This window comes from Schistosoma haematobium, chromosome 2 (assembly GCF_000699445.3).
Source record: "Schistosoma haematobium chromosome 2, whole genome shotgun sequence".
Lineage (NCBI taxonomy): Eukaryota > Metazoa > Platyhelminthes > Trematoda > Strigeidida > Schistosomatidae > Schistosoma > Schistosoma haematobium.
This window is the reverse complement of record NC_067197.1, coordinates 23032757-23048526: the sequence shown is the minus strand read 5'-3', so window position 1 is coordinate 23048526 and position 15770 is coordinate 23032757.

Here is a 15770-nt window from a genome sequence, read left to right as displayed (position 1 = left end):
CGTGTGTTCAGCTTGTGCCTTGGCTTTCTCTGCTCTCGTTCGACTGGTATTGATTGCTGCTTTCTTGTTCCTCCTTTCTTGAATCTTATCCAGTGTATCAAGAGTTATCCATTCCTTGTGATGGTGCTTCTTGTGACCCAGGACCTCATGACATGTTGAAGTGATTGTTTCTTTGATCCCCTTCCAGATGCTCTCCATGCCTGTAAAACTCAGAATTGATAAATTATTTACATGAATTGAGACAGTTTTAAGCATCAAGTACAAAATTAGTAAAGCATGTATAATACGATCAAGTATCAATTTATTATTTCAGAATTGCCTATTTATGTGACATCTGTAGAGGAACTGACCGAAAGCGAGAGAGATAATTAAAATGCAAGACAAATATTAATCCGAAAAAACTGAAATGACAATATGCAAATAAGAGTAGACGAAAATAACACTTAGAACCAAGTAATATATCGGATGAAAAAATAATCACAACCGTTATGTGATGTTTTACTTCAGGCTTTCTTTTTGAGTAGCGACCATAAATGGACTTCATTCAACTATTAAATATTCTCCCTTTGGATTTGTCATTGACGGCATAACGAGAAGTATATAACCAACAACGTTAATTATATGTCATCTAGGTCACTAGTCCCAAGCACTGTAATGTGGTCTCAAAGGGCATTACAACATTGTTGTACTCTTCAGTCAATGGCGTGACCAATAAAACAGAAACAGAACTGTGTAGGCACTATTTGTTTAGATGCCGAAAGTAATGGAAGGATCAGTTAGGTAACAAACGAAGTCTATTCACAACTGATACAATTAAATTGTAAAAATATCGAACGTCAGTGTGTTACGTATACAACATCATGCAAAAAGGAGAGATATGATATTTTACTATAGTTATAAAAATTGTGTGTCAATATACATTGCATTAAGTGATGCACGATTACATAATTTACACAACAGATCGATTTTAGTAATACAGCCTTTTAAAACCAGGAAGCACTGGGTAGCTATCTCATCACAGTATTAGTTTACTGTGATATGCATTCGCAACTACTCTAGGGTTTGGACCCTGAACTTCGGACAGCTGAGTTTGAGTTCACGGGTTTAAATCTCTAATTTCAGTCAATTTAAGATATTGTGTGATCACCATCAATACTTATTATGTAGCTTAAATCATACTGAACATGTTTAGAATCCACCAATCATAGGTTTTTATCAGAACTCTGCTAACCTGATCTCGAAGTTTTTCATCAGTGAACACATGATTATTATTAGTTTGGGATTTAGAAAAGTTGATCAGCTTGCAGTAAATAACTAATATTTACGAATCGCTCTCGCCTTCAATTCTTAGAATTATCAGAGGTGATCTTTCGCTTAGAACAACATCGGTATGTACTTTGCGTTTGCTTGAGGAGCAAGTCGTATCGTCGACACAAAACCAGGTATTTAGAACGTGTCCGAGAACTATTCCAACTGGCTGTCAAAAACATCACGGCAGTTGTAAATTCTGGTCACGGTGTCCCACTAGAATAATCTTCTAAAGCTATCCATGATTAAAACCATTGACTCAAAGAGGGTACATCTTAAAAACTTACTGAATAAAAAAGCTTTGACAATCCACCAATTCAAGCCTAATATATATGTATAAGCGCTATTTGTTCAATCCCTCATCCCACCAAGATCTTAATCACTCACTCATTCTTTTATCCATATTCATCAAGTGAACAATTATGTCAAAACTGTCTTCACCTCAGCATTTTTCACTGGCTACGAGACCATTAGACAACCTCTTCTCAGCATTTGATATTTCCGAATGGTTTATGATATAATTCCACTCTATTTTCTAACCGACTACCATATTGTCTTAAATAAATATAAATACAACAGTATAACTTCAGTAAATTATGTTTACGGAAGCCAAATTTTCACTGATTAGTTTTTGTTGAATCAAATCGATAAACTTTCAAAAACCAATTTAATGTTTTTTCCTTGAAATTTTACACCAGCTTGCAGTAAGAAAAAACAACCAAAATTGTACTGATGTGAATTAAACACATGTTTTTATGTTTTTCAGTCTTCAGAGAAAATAACAATAGTGTGAGTCTGATTGAGATATTTTATCAGGGCTTCTTAAATAAACCATAATATTTTGATAACAATATGTGATTAACATAATAGTAGTAACTGTTATAATCTTTGTTGATTTCTTGGTAAAAAAGAATTTACGTTTTTAAACCAGAAATTCGTCCATGATAAATTATTTCACTGAATACAGTATAAAATTCACTGAAAGAGTTATCAAGGGAACTTAAATAATAAACAAGATATATTAGTTACTCTTTCAGATAAAAGAAACTAATTTCTGTAGGTATGAGATAGTGATCGAGAAATGATACTACCCATTTGTGTTAGGTTATCGTTTGCTTTCTTTTTTTTTCCTTACTAAAGTCACCATACCTCAATAGGTAACCTATCATAAATGTTTCTTGAAATCCTCATAAAAACAAGAGAAATCTCAAATGTAATGGAGGCCAAAAACCAGCATTTTACAAAATTATAAAAGCACAATAGTTAGGTTTATTCACGGAGAAAAAAACGCATTTATGACGAATTATATATGAACTGATGATAAGAACTGTGTTGAAAAACAAACATTTGAAATCTTAATTTGCGGACAGAATTCTTCATGAAAAATAAATCGAAGTATTCAACGGATGGAGAACAGTCGCGATGAGGTCATTCTTACGACAATAGAAAAACTAAATTAAAACTTTTTTGTTTGAGGCTATCATGACCAACAGATCAAACATATGAAAGCTTCAGATGCATATGTGCGGGGACTCAAACTATACAAATCAACTAGTCTATCGTGACAGTAACAACCTAACAAAATGTTGTTAGTGTATATTCCTTATTTAATAGAAACAACACTTCCTATAGCAGTATTATTTCACAAGAAAATAAACAAAATCAGGTTATACCTATTTCACAGTCAAATTACTATCCTTACAGTTTCACCAAATGTCAACTTCCACTAGATAAGAATCTTCAAAAATAAGAAAACAGATAATCTGATTGTATAGGAAAAGCGCTTCAAGTCATTCCTAGAAAAATAAGACATTTACTTAATTTAAAATATAATAGTCAAAGGGATTTGACAGAGAAGTAAGGCATTACTAACACTATTTAGAAAATAAATTTGGTTTACTGAGAGAAGTAACAGAGTGAATATAGATGACATCTCATTCACATATACATCAACGAAAGTAGATTAGAAGTTAGATGATGCTGTGTATCATTGTTTTAACAATGTGTGTAGGAAAATATGATTTCAATCTGGGATGTCCAAGATGTAGGTTGACATGTACATAAAATTGTCTTTAGGACTTTTGATCATAAGCCGCGATTTCAGAACAAATTAGTTTAAAATTTATGAAGAAGTTTAGAAAGACACTTCCATTTAAAGTTAATACTGAAAATGTTGCTTTTAAGTAGTAACAAAACTTTCCTTATAACATCTACAAGTGTAACGTGTTGATGAAAAAACTTAATGCAAGGATAATTTAAACTGGTGACAAACGAAACATGGATGTTGTAATCCAGAAATAATATTTTATAGGCAACATATGGTGAATATTGGTTTAAATGTACATGAATTCGTCTACAAACTTACATTAGAGGTAAATGAAGACTTTAAAATAAAGTTAACATAATTAAATAATTGAATTCATATGTTAGAAGGAAAATGAAGGTGGAATAGCCTTTTTAGATGTTCTAATTACAAGGAGAAAAGACAGGTCACTAAAGCACTTAATAAAATTGACACACTGAACAATTAAATAACCTATTTGATAAAAACCGTCACTAATAAAACACAATACCTAGATCAGTTAATCTTCTGGATAGTTTTTGCAAACGTACCAATTAATTGGCAAGTTATTTATTACATGTATGACGTTCTCCAGATACATCTCTTTAAACTGGCCATCCTTCTCATCAGATAATCGGTACAGAACAAACATCATAATTCTACCTGTTCAGCTAATACTTTTCTTGTCAGATTCTCATCCTTTACATTATTAATATATAGTATAACTAATCAACTGACCGGTTCCTCCATCATTACTGACAAGGAGCTATAATAAGAAATTACTTAAACCAAACAACTTTCTCCGTTTGAAATGACTTTGATACACTTTACCATAGTTCTTTTTAACTTGTTAACTAAGCTTATCACAATTTCGTCTATGATCATAGTCTCCTAATATATACTTGAAGTAAGATATTGAACAGACAAAACAGTAGAAATATATCATTTTCATTTATGAAAAAAATTCACAGAAATTCATTCCAATAAAGATGTGAAACATACCGCTACAACAAGAGGCCTCCTCGTGACGTTTCTGTGCCATGGGAGAAACCTCATGAGCTAAAGTGGGAGGTCAATGGAGATTGGACTAATCCACCACTTTGTTGCAACCTGGATTACTCGAAGACTCTCACTTCAAGGCACTAGAATCGTAAAAGGCACTTGTTTCTGCATGCTTACGTATATGAATTGCGTAAGTTCAGTTTGGGTCTGTAGGTTATATCCGAAGAGTACGTTTTGAACTTGGCTGGAATAAGCTAGAGTAGACAGCCTTCTATATGGCAAATAATGGCCTGTCATATATAAAAAAGAGATGTAGCAAATACGAGTGAAGGAAGTGGTGATCATCAGCTCTCCCATAAGAACACTCATCCCTATGTTTATGCTATAATGTTATGTCCTTATCGCCCGTTACTTATTATGTTTTAAGATCGATAATTAGAACAACGACGTACTGACCAGACCAATGACTCATAAACCAAAATGAACAGCCTAGGGTCAACTTTCAGTTCATATAGGTCCTCCGAAATAGTGGCTTCTCGCCGGTTCAGTCCAGAACACCAATATCAGCTACCGCTATATAAATCATGTATTTCAGATATACGCAGTTAATATACAAGCAAATGAGACCACATCATACCATAAAGTAGAAAATAACAATTATACAAGATCAGACCAAAAGTGGCTGTGAGTGTGAGATTCTACAACTAATAAATTTGGAATAACTTGAGAACGATGAATCGTATAATAGTAGTCAATATATAAAATAGAAGCTTATAATAAGAGGAATATGAATATATATAATGCATAAATAGATTCTAACAGTTACTATTCACTTATTCTTCGTCCAGATATAACAACCAATATCCCTACGAAAACATAGTCACGCGATAGTTTTATGCGCTTAAAAAACGACAGTCCTTCTAACAAAAGAACCAGTAGGCATAAGAACTTCATGGATAGTACACCATACCACTGTTATAAAATAGGATTTGCTTATAATAATTCTTGATTTCGAATCATCTAAAATAACACTTAAACAATTATGAACTCTCTCACTTATTAAATTTTGATTATTATTCTATTAGTTTAATGAAACAAACAATGAAGTTAAAATCAATTAATGTAACTGATATTACAGATTGTAGCTGAAACAATTATTCATAAGAGTTATAGGTTAAATAAAAAATATTTATCAATTTATCAATCATACTATCAATTGTCATTTATCTTTCCATTGAAATTTCGACGAACTTGAGTTTGTTCAAATTCGTCCCCCTTTAATTATAATGTAACGAGTATATATATATATATATATATATATATATATATAGAATATTTTAGTAATTATCATAATGTATTCTTAGCAATAAAACATCTTACACTGAGTTGAATGATTTGTTAGAAATTTACTTTAATTTGTAACTTGTCATCATTTTCACTTTTTTTCTTTTCTTTTTGATTTCATTATTATTATTATCATCATCATCATCATTTTTCGTCTTACTCTTGTTAATCGTGTGCATAATATTACTGATGCGTTTTATGAAAACAAAAAAAAAGCGAAGAGAAAAGGAAAGAAAATAGTATCAAAGTTGTATGATACAAATCACATAAACACGTTTTTTTTTGTTTAGTTGTTTAAAAAATTTAGTCGCATTTATATTCTATAGATGAATTATTTCGCATTTACAAAATGATTCATTTGAAAACAAAACAAAACAAACAAAAAATTGGGAAGTTTTGTTAAAACGTACATTATAATGAATAGATAATAATTACATTATGAAAAATATTATAAATGTAAGCTCCTTTTTAATCATTCAAATATTCCGTTTGTTTTTAGATAGTTAACATTTTCAATTTGACTATTTCAACTGTATAAAATAAACTTTTAATCATTTTATATTCTTACATCTTGATCTATTGATAAATGTAAATATAACGAGAAGAATACAATTTACAGAATAACACGAATTCATTATTAGATTTCCAGGCTTTTCATCAGCCACAAACGACTTAAATGTATTTTTTTTGCGTTAATATTGTCGTACAATGTGTTGACATACCATGATGAATGAAGTTTAGTTTGAAATGAAATAAGAAACTAGATGAAGAAACAAAATATTTAACATAATAGTTAAGACCGATTGGTATATCTATATTGAATATAGAATAATAGGAAGAAGGGGATAAGGTTATAAATGAAACAATGAATAAAAACAAATTATTACCAAATGAGTGATAATCAAGACATTCAGCTGACATGAAATGAAAATTAACATCGTGAATAAATGGCTGTGGAGTGCTTAGTTGTTTTTTTTAGTGTTATGGAATACAACAAAGAGATTATGTAATTGACTAACGTTAAAATTATCTGTTTTATCATGACAACGAGCGGTTTATCATACTTTTTTCGTGCATACAAAGGTCAGGTCAAAAGCATTTGATGGCGGTGACTTCTGTAAACTAGATTAAAAACGATTTTCACGGCTTGCTATTTCTCGTAGACGATTTTGTGATATCTATATTGCGTCGACTATCTATTAAATGCCTAGTGACATCATTGTTATAAATATTTTCTTTTAAATACAACTTTTAGAGAATATGTTCAGAAAACCATGTTAATGAATTTGTTTTCAGTCATTTCTATGTATTTACTCTCACAAGTACATAAAAATTATTAAATACATTTGAAGGTGAACTTAGAATGCTGTGGATCCACTGTCGTTTCGTTCGAGGTACATTTGTTATCTTACACTAAAGATAGTTGTGCTTCAAGCAATCTTCTTTTCAGTGCTGTTTTAATTTTTGTATTAAGTCTACTTGAAACCTTTCCAGCTTTGGATGTAAGATGGATAACGATAGGTTTTTGGCTAACCAGTTTTTTATTTAAAACTTTCCATAAACATCGTTCCATACTTCATGATGAATTTTTTAGACATCCATTTTTATGAGACAATCACCAATGTTTGGTATTTCTCACTGAATTTTGAATCTTGTTCGCCTTGATTTACTTAACATTACAATAGATATGGAATACTGTTAATGTGCTATATTGGCGCACATCCTATGACTAAAATATTATTTTAACTAAATGTGCATTAATCTAATTTGATAATTGGTTTTTCATAGTGTCTCTAATAATTAGGCACGGATAAATAAACAAAAATACTAGAAATATTGTTGAACTTGAAGTTTAAAAATAACTTGCTCAGTGATATTCATAATTGTTCTCACTCATATTTTAACTGCATAGAGTCCCCAGTGTGTTGTTTGAGAAATGATGTCTATAGATGGAAACAAATCATGTTTTATGTCATATTTTGAGTAAGTTACAACATTCAAGTGGGTAGAATCTATTCTGTCCTCAGTGGTTTTATATAAGTACGGGGATAAACTCGACATTTTCCAGTCATCTAAATGTATCATGGTCAGTAATTGCGGTTATGTTTTCGCTTATTTTGTCACTCAGTTGTATACATTTTGGAATAATTCACATTACAGAATTATTTGGAGGTATGTCTTTTTTATGTTGAGATTTTTCTTCCGTTATGACTGATTGCTTTACACCTAACACGTCCGTACCATGATGGAGTGGAATTTTAATCGTAGAAAACTTCACATTGTTCATGTGCGCTAGGAACGAAACACCCCGATCGAAGCTGCTACCCTTCCACGGTGTGGGCAGCCGGGAAGTGACATCAGCCCTCATACCCGTAACAACAAAGAGACCAAGGTGGTCACATTCAAATCCTTCCTACACCTCCTAATACCTCTCTTATCTCCATGACTAACCTTTCTCACGTCTCTTTATCACCTCGCACCGCTAGGGCAAACGATTCGAGTACGTGGAACGCCATTCCTGGTCTCCTGAAACCACGCTCTAAACTATACGTAGGAGCTTTTAACGTACGAACACTTTGCCAAATAGGACAGCAGGCTTCCTTAGCTAAAACTTTAGGATCTCGCGCCATCGATGTGTGCTGCGTTTCCGAAACGCGCATACAGGACCAAAGTAGCGTCATTCATTTGACCTCACCATGCCAAAATAAAGAACCGACTCGATTTACGCTTCGTGTATCTGGAAGCCATGATTCTGCTTCCCGTGGCTTCGCCGGCGTAGGTATAGCATTGAGTCCTAGGGCAGAACTAGCTCTCTTAGACCAGATACCAGTAGACAGTCGTTTGTGCGCTGTCCGACTGAACGGAACAGTAAGAATCCGGAAAGATAGGGACACTCGTCGTTGCCTCTTCGTCGTCTCCACCTATTCTCCCACTGACTGCAGCTCAGATGATGTAAAAGATGAGCTTTACAGAAAGCTTTCGGACCTTCTCCGAAAAGCTAAGCGCTCGGATGTAGTAATAGTGGCCGGTGACTTTAATGCTCAAGTAGGTAAACTAAGCGATAGGGAAAGACACCTAGGTGGATCTTACGGTGTCGTGGCTCAAAGAACAGATAATGGCGACCGTCTGTTGCAGCTATGCTCAGATAACCGCCTGTTCCTTGCAAATACTAACTTTAAGCATAAGAAAAACATCTTTTAACATGGCGACCCGCTAATTCGTCCCAACGTTGGACCAAAATAGATCACATCGCTATCAGCCACCGATGGAGGGGCTCGATAGAAGACTGTCGCTCATTCTGGAGCACATGCCTAGATTCAGATCATGCTCTAGTGCGAGCGCGTATTTGCTTGCGTCTTACTGGACGTAGGAAAGACGCTGCAAGGAAACCTCTTAGGGGCCTACTTAATGATAGTCAAGCTAAGAGTATATTTCAGGAACAACTAGGCAAACAGTTAGGCAGCCATTTATGTGATGCCCACCCCGATGCAGCATGGAGTGATATTCGAAAAGCTGTGGAAACAGCAGTGATATCTGCTAGTAAGGTAAACCACAAGGTTAGGGAGCAACACTGGATCTCAACAGCATCTATCTCACTGATAGATGCTCGGAAACTCATTCCACCTGGCTCTGAACATAATGAGGAGCGGAGTCAGCTTAAGCGCAAGCTGACAAGAAGTCTACGCAATGATCGCGAACAGTGGTGGGTAGCGAAAGCAAGAGAGATGTAAAAGGCAGCGGCAATAGGTAATAGCAGACAATTGTTCAGACTCGTTAAGGAAACCGGAATTAGGAACCCGACCATTAGCGAAACAATCTCAGAGAAAGATGGACATATTATTCATTCTCAATCCAGGAGATTGGATCGTATGGCAGAACACTTTAGGGATCAGTTCAACTGGCCTTCAGCCACACTTCGGTTTCCCACGATCTCCAGTCAACCTGAATGGCAAGTTAATGTAGGTCCTCCGTGTCTTTACGAAGTTGAAAAAGCCATAGGAAATCTGAAACGAGGGAGAGCAGCAGGCCCTGACAGGTTTACTCCTGAGTTTTTTAAGGATGGTGGTCCAGTATTAGCAATGAGGTTAACCGAGGTCTTAGGTAGAATTTGGGAACTGGACGTAATCCCATCTGACTGGTCTCAATCACTGATTGTTCCAGTTTTTAAGAAAGGACAAAAGTCCTCTTGTGACAATCACAGAGGAATCAGTTTGACTAATATAGTGTCTAAAATATTAGCTTCAATAATACTTCGACGCCTAATCAAAGCTCGTGAAGAGCAGATTAGAGAAAACCAGGCCGGTTTTCGACCTGGACGTGGTTGTATAGATCAGATATTCACACTACGTCAGGTTCTAGAACACAGACACACATTCAGACGCCTCACAATGGTAGTATTTCTCGACCTTAAGGCGGCATTCGACTCTGTTGATCGTGAGGTTCTATGGCAGTGTTTGTCACTGAAAGGAGTACCAAAGAAGTACATTAACCTTATAAAGGCTCTCTACTCGAACACAACTGGTAGAGTAAGAGCTTATGGCGAACTGTCATCATAATTGATTACCTCAAGTGGTGTTCGTCAGGGCTGTCCACTCTCCCCATTCTTGTTCAACTTTGTGGTCGACGTACTTTTAGAGATAACACTCTCCTCATCTAAATTTCCAGGGGTTGAACTTCTACCGGGAGGTTCACTTGTTGACTTAGAATATGCAGATGACAGTTTTATTTGGTGAAGACGCTGACAAAATGCAGAGTCTTCTGACCACTCTAAGCAACAATGCAAACATGTTCGGGATGCGATTTTCTCCCTCGAAATGCAAAATGTTGCTTCAGGATTGGGTTACATCGACACCCGAACTAGTGATAGGGAGTGAAGTAGTTGAGTGTGTCGACCGCTTCACTTATCTTGGGAGTCTCATCAACCCTTGTGGTCTGGTGTGTGACGAAATCTCAGCACGGATACAGAAGGCTTGACTAGCTTTTGCCAACTTGCGTCATTTATGGCGTAGGCGAGATATCCGTCTATCAACCAAAGGACGTGTTTACTGCGCAGCAGTTCGTTCCGTCCTACTTTATGGCAGTGAAACATGGCCGGTAAGATTAGAGGATATCCGTAGGCTACTAGTATTTGATCATAGGTGTCTTCGAAACATTGCTCGTATATCATGGGACCATCGAGTAAGTAACACAGTTGTTAGGAAACGGGTACTAGGTAAGGATGGCAAATCAATTGATGAAGTAGTGAAACTTCATCAGTTGAGATGGCTGGGACACGTGTTACGTATGCCCAACCACCGACTGCCTCGACGTGCTATGTTCAGTGGTATAGGAGTAGGTTGGAAGAAAGCTAGGGGCGGCCAAACCAAAACATGGCACAAGTCCATGAAGTCACTGACAAGTGAACTGAGTCATGTTGGTAGGTGTAGACTACCTGGTTGGGGACCACGAGATGATAGCAACCGATGGTTAGAGACCCTGAATGACATGGCTCAAAATCGTTTGCAATGGCGCAGGTGCATCCACTCTCTGTGTTCCCCCAAATTCTAATCTTCTGAATTCTTCATGTCCCTTTTTTTCCTCTTTCCAAATTTATTTCACTGTATTATACTCTTTAAATAACTTCTCCAAACCCTAATCTTCCCGATTACTGCTTATACTCTTATTACCTCTACCACTACGGGATTTGAATCGACCACTGCATCTCTGTGCTAATGTGGTGTGGCAACTCGAACTGATGTACGTACGTACGAAGTTCTACGTTGTTACTGACTGACTGAGGAACGAAACACGCCCTCCATTGTGGATTACGATAGTGTAAATAATGATTCCCGTTTCATTTTGATTATTCGCCAGGTGCAAGATCAAAACTGCGAACGAGAGTGGAACTTATCGTCATTTATAGCATCATATTCTTCACTGTTCATTACCATGTCAAATCCACATGGGTTATTTCAGCTTCCACATAAACCGATTTATTTATTCCTTTTGAGCCACATTTTGACGTTGTCAGTTATTCGTTTATAACATTGGCTTTTTTTATATGAAGTGTGTTTGTATCGCTTACTCTATTTATCACACGTTTGTAGTTTATATTTGTCTTTCTTTAAATAGTGAGTCACGTTTTATCAAATGAAGTTGAGGTTCTTACCTTCTTCGCCTCGCCTAGCTTTTCCGCTTAATGTCTGTCTGAGTAAATGAATGCCTGAAATAAGTTCATTCAATTCAATCCGTATTTAGCTCATTATTACCGCTGTTGTACAAACGGGGTTGGCATTGGTGTAGTATACAGAGTTAAATGGAGGGTTTAGATTCATGGCATATTTATTTGTTCTTCCAAATTGGAGTCAGATCGATGGGCCACTAAAACCCAGCAATAGACAAAAAACCCTAACTTTTATTTCTGACATGTGATCAATAAAAGTCTAACTGATGGAGACAAGTATTATGCTCTTCTACATTTTTATTTATTCAGCATTTGTAATTCGAAAAGTTCAATACAACTTATTTTGTTATTTATCCATTCTCCATTTCATTATTCAGTTCAGTCAAATCAAACCGAATTTCCAATCCACACGCAGTTTTTTAGTACAAGTCAATAAAAAAAATTGAGAGCACATTTAATTCATTTATATACCTTTGATGTTAATCTTTGCCTATAATGTCAAGATTATTTAGAAACATACGTTTTTTTACCCCACTTAATTATTCCGCCTGTTGAAATATTCAGTTAAGCCAAAGACATAAAATTTGTTTTTAGTTTTACTTATCAAATGAAGATAGACGTAATTAAAATTGAAGTGACAGTTTTTTACTCATTAACAATTAGGTTTTTCACTGATATTTTTTCATTTACCTAGTGAACAGTGCTTCATAGTTTAAATATGTGTAGTACGTAATTTCAATCAAATGCACATTTAGGTTCACAAAAAATATCTATTTAACGTACGTATAATTGTGGTGTATATTACTTATGTTGATATAAGTAGTTTATAACACCAGTCAGAAATGGGACATCTGATGGCAGAACGTTGGGAAGATCAAATTGAGAACTGAAACACAGTAATTGTAGTGGTAATGAAGGGACGATGAGGTTTGAGACAACTGAAGGAATATTTGCAAATGAAGTATTTTATTTGGGGTTCTTACATTTTAGCAAGGTACTCTGTGATCTCGTCTTAAAATACACTAGTTGTTCTTAACTTTCTTCTCATTCATCACATAACTACCTGCCTATTTTCTGTTCTTTCGTTTTGTATTTGTTGCTTGCAACCGGGAGTAGTGTGTGGTTTATTTTTTTCTCTTGGTACACTTGTTTGAAACTATCTACAGAGAAATGCATCAATAGCGTGAAGACATGTAGATCTTGTAAAGATGACGTGACATAAGATCTACCTCAAGGTGTTTCCGTGGATCTTTATGCTTAACTGTGGTTTTTATTGAGATCGTTAAAAATAAGCTCTTCAGTTAATGATCGCATTCAAACTTTTATTTTTAGAGCACAAACGATTGTGTAAACGTTTACTGTGGTAAATTACTTCACTTAGTAGTTGAATGACAGTACTATCACAGGAATGACTTATTGATGAATATAAACCAGAATGTTAGTTTTGTGCTAAAGGCTTTTGCTTTTAAAGATTCCCAGCATTTTATGATTGAAATGAATCACCGTAAGTAATAATATTTTATACAGGTATGCTATTTGAAGTTATTTTATTATTTTCTACAATAATTAGAGAAGTGACAAAATTAACAGATGATGGGGGTTGTTGAGGTGTCGATTGGATTTTTTCATTTGTAAGCGTAGTTTCTACGCTGGGAATCAATATCAAATTAGTTAACTCTATAGATCATTGCACCTGAATTGATCATTACTTATAGCTTACATAGAGCTAAAAGCGAAATGGATATATCGTAACCAACGTTTCCATAGTATAACTCTCAGTAATCTTTTAACAGTTTGGATCACGAGTCGATCTAAGCTGGACTACCATTTAAGGCTCGGAAGCACTGGAAGGCCGTTTCGTTCTAGTATGGGACTGTAGTGTAGGATGCTATGTCAAGCCCATATAGCTTATGCCAGCTTCCGGACAGGACAATTTATTCATCTTTCTTGAATCACATTTTGCCCTTGTTAATTATCCGTTTAACAACCTTGACAGTTTTTATATAGGCGTATATGTGTGCACTTCTTATCCTACTGTTATATGTATGTAACTTATGTTTGTGACTCTAAATATCGGTTCACGCTTGGTAAAATCGAGCTGGCTCACGCGCCTTCACACCGTGCACAATTTCGCTCACTTTTCTTTGTTTCTCCACTCGTTTGTCTGGATCAACGATTGTATGAAATATGTCCATTCAAAATCCATTCTCGTACAGTTCCATCATATTCGTTATATTTATACTAGTTGACTGAGAATAAATGAATTAAGAACTAGAATACTGATATTCATGAATGTATATGTAAGTACTTGAATTGACTTGCTTGTACGGCAGTAAGAAACAATCGAAGTAAAGTATGACTGAGTGTACACAAATGGACTGGGGAAATAGTATTATTTGGGTAACATCATGATTAGACCTCTTTTCATTTGCTTGAATGTCACTAGCATTTAGAATCACCAGCAACTGTACTACAGTGGAAATAATGAATTGAATTGTAGTAATGCATTTGGCAGTTACATGACCAATACATTATACACAGAAATGAAAATAAATTTGTGCACGTGTGTCTGTATTATACACCATAGTTTTTCTGATAACAACGTTGCAATGTTTACTTCTAAACACATTGTTTCACTACACAGTACGCTATTTCCCATTCTATAAAAAGGTATTCCGTGGGATAATGTTATGTCCTCTGGAAAGCTCAATATACTATTGCAACTGCATCTTTTGCTCTTGCTTGACAGACATTGACCAAAATATTGCAAACCGATGTCAAATATTTAGTAATATTGTAGTGAACGAGAACACTAATGAGTGCAATCGAACGTCCTTGAACACAAAATTACAGAATATTTAAGTAAAATCTGAGAGCCATACAGTAAATTCTTCATTTGCAAAATGTCCCAGACATTACTATTCCTTTGTTTTCACACGAACCACTCTATATTCTCTTTTATTTGACCTTCTTAACCTTCCGCCGTCAGACATTACACTTCCGATTGATGGTGCATACAACTTATATCTGTTGACATCAGTAGCACACACCACAATATGACGTCTATCTCGGGGATTAAAGCGGATAAACTACTTTTAAACGAGGTTACGCATTTTCTATCCACTGAAGGCGTTATTAAACTGTCAGAGTCATCCTAGACAGCAACAATCTGAGTCGTTACATACTACGACGCAGATGTAGTGTAATATGAATTCTCAGTATAACAAATTATCCAGATAACGTTAACACTAAGTAACATGAATTTCACTGTCTCCGAATAGTTTTACTATACACTATAAGCTTGTCACATATGGCATCACATAAATGTCATAATCATCCATGCGCGTTATTATTACCTTCCCACATTGTTGGTAATATGAAAATCAGTAATTAGGGATTATTGAACATTGTTAATACAAAACGTACTCTCGATCGCACATAATCGTGAAACATGTTCATATGATTCAGTTTTCTAGATGGTCGTCTGAGTATCTGTATAGCTAAGGTAAACAAACATTTTATTAGTAAAAACAATTAGCTATACAAGCATGTTGTACTGGAATCGGTTGCTGAATGGCATTCTTACTAAGATAGGTCACACGTAAACAAACTGCTTTATATGTGGACGTCATTATTATTAGCTTTATTCAATATTAAATTTTTAGTCTAACATGGAATTCTCAGCTCAAATTATTTCAAAGTGTTCACCAGTCAGATTCTAATAGTTCAGAAAACATCTGAATGATGTGCATTCTTCTCGATGGATATTGCCAGCAACTACGATGTGTCTGATTGAGCTTTTTGTAACTTATACAGTCTAAATTCGTAAAATCTTCACAAACGCACCTGAATAGGTTATGTGATTAGTAGACATGATCTGTTCAAAAAACC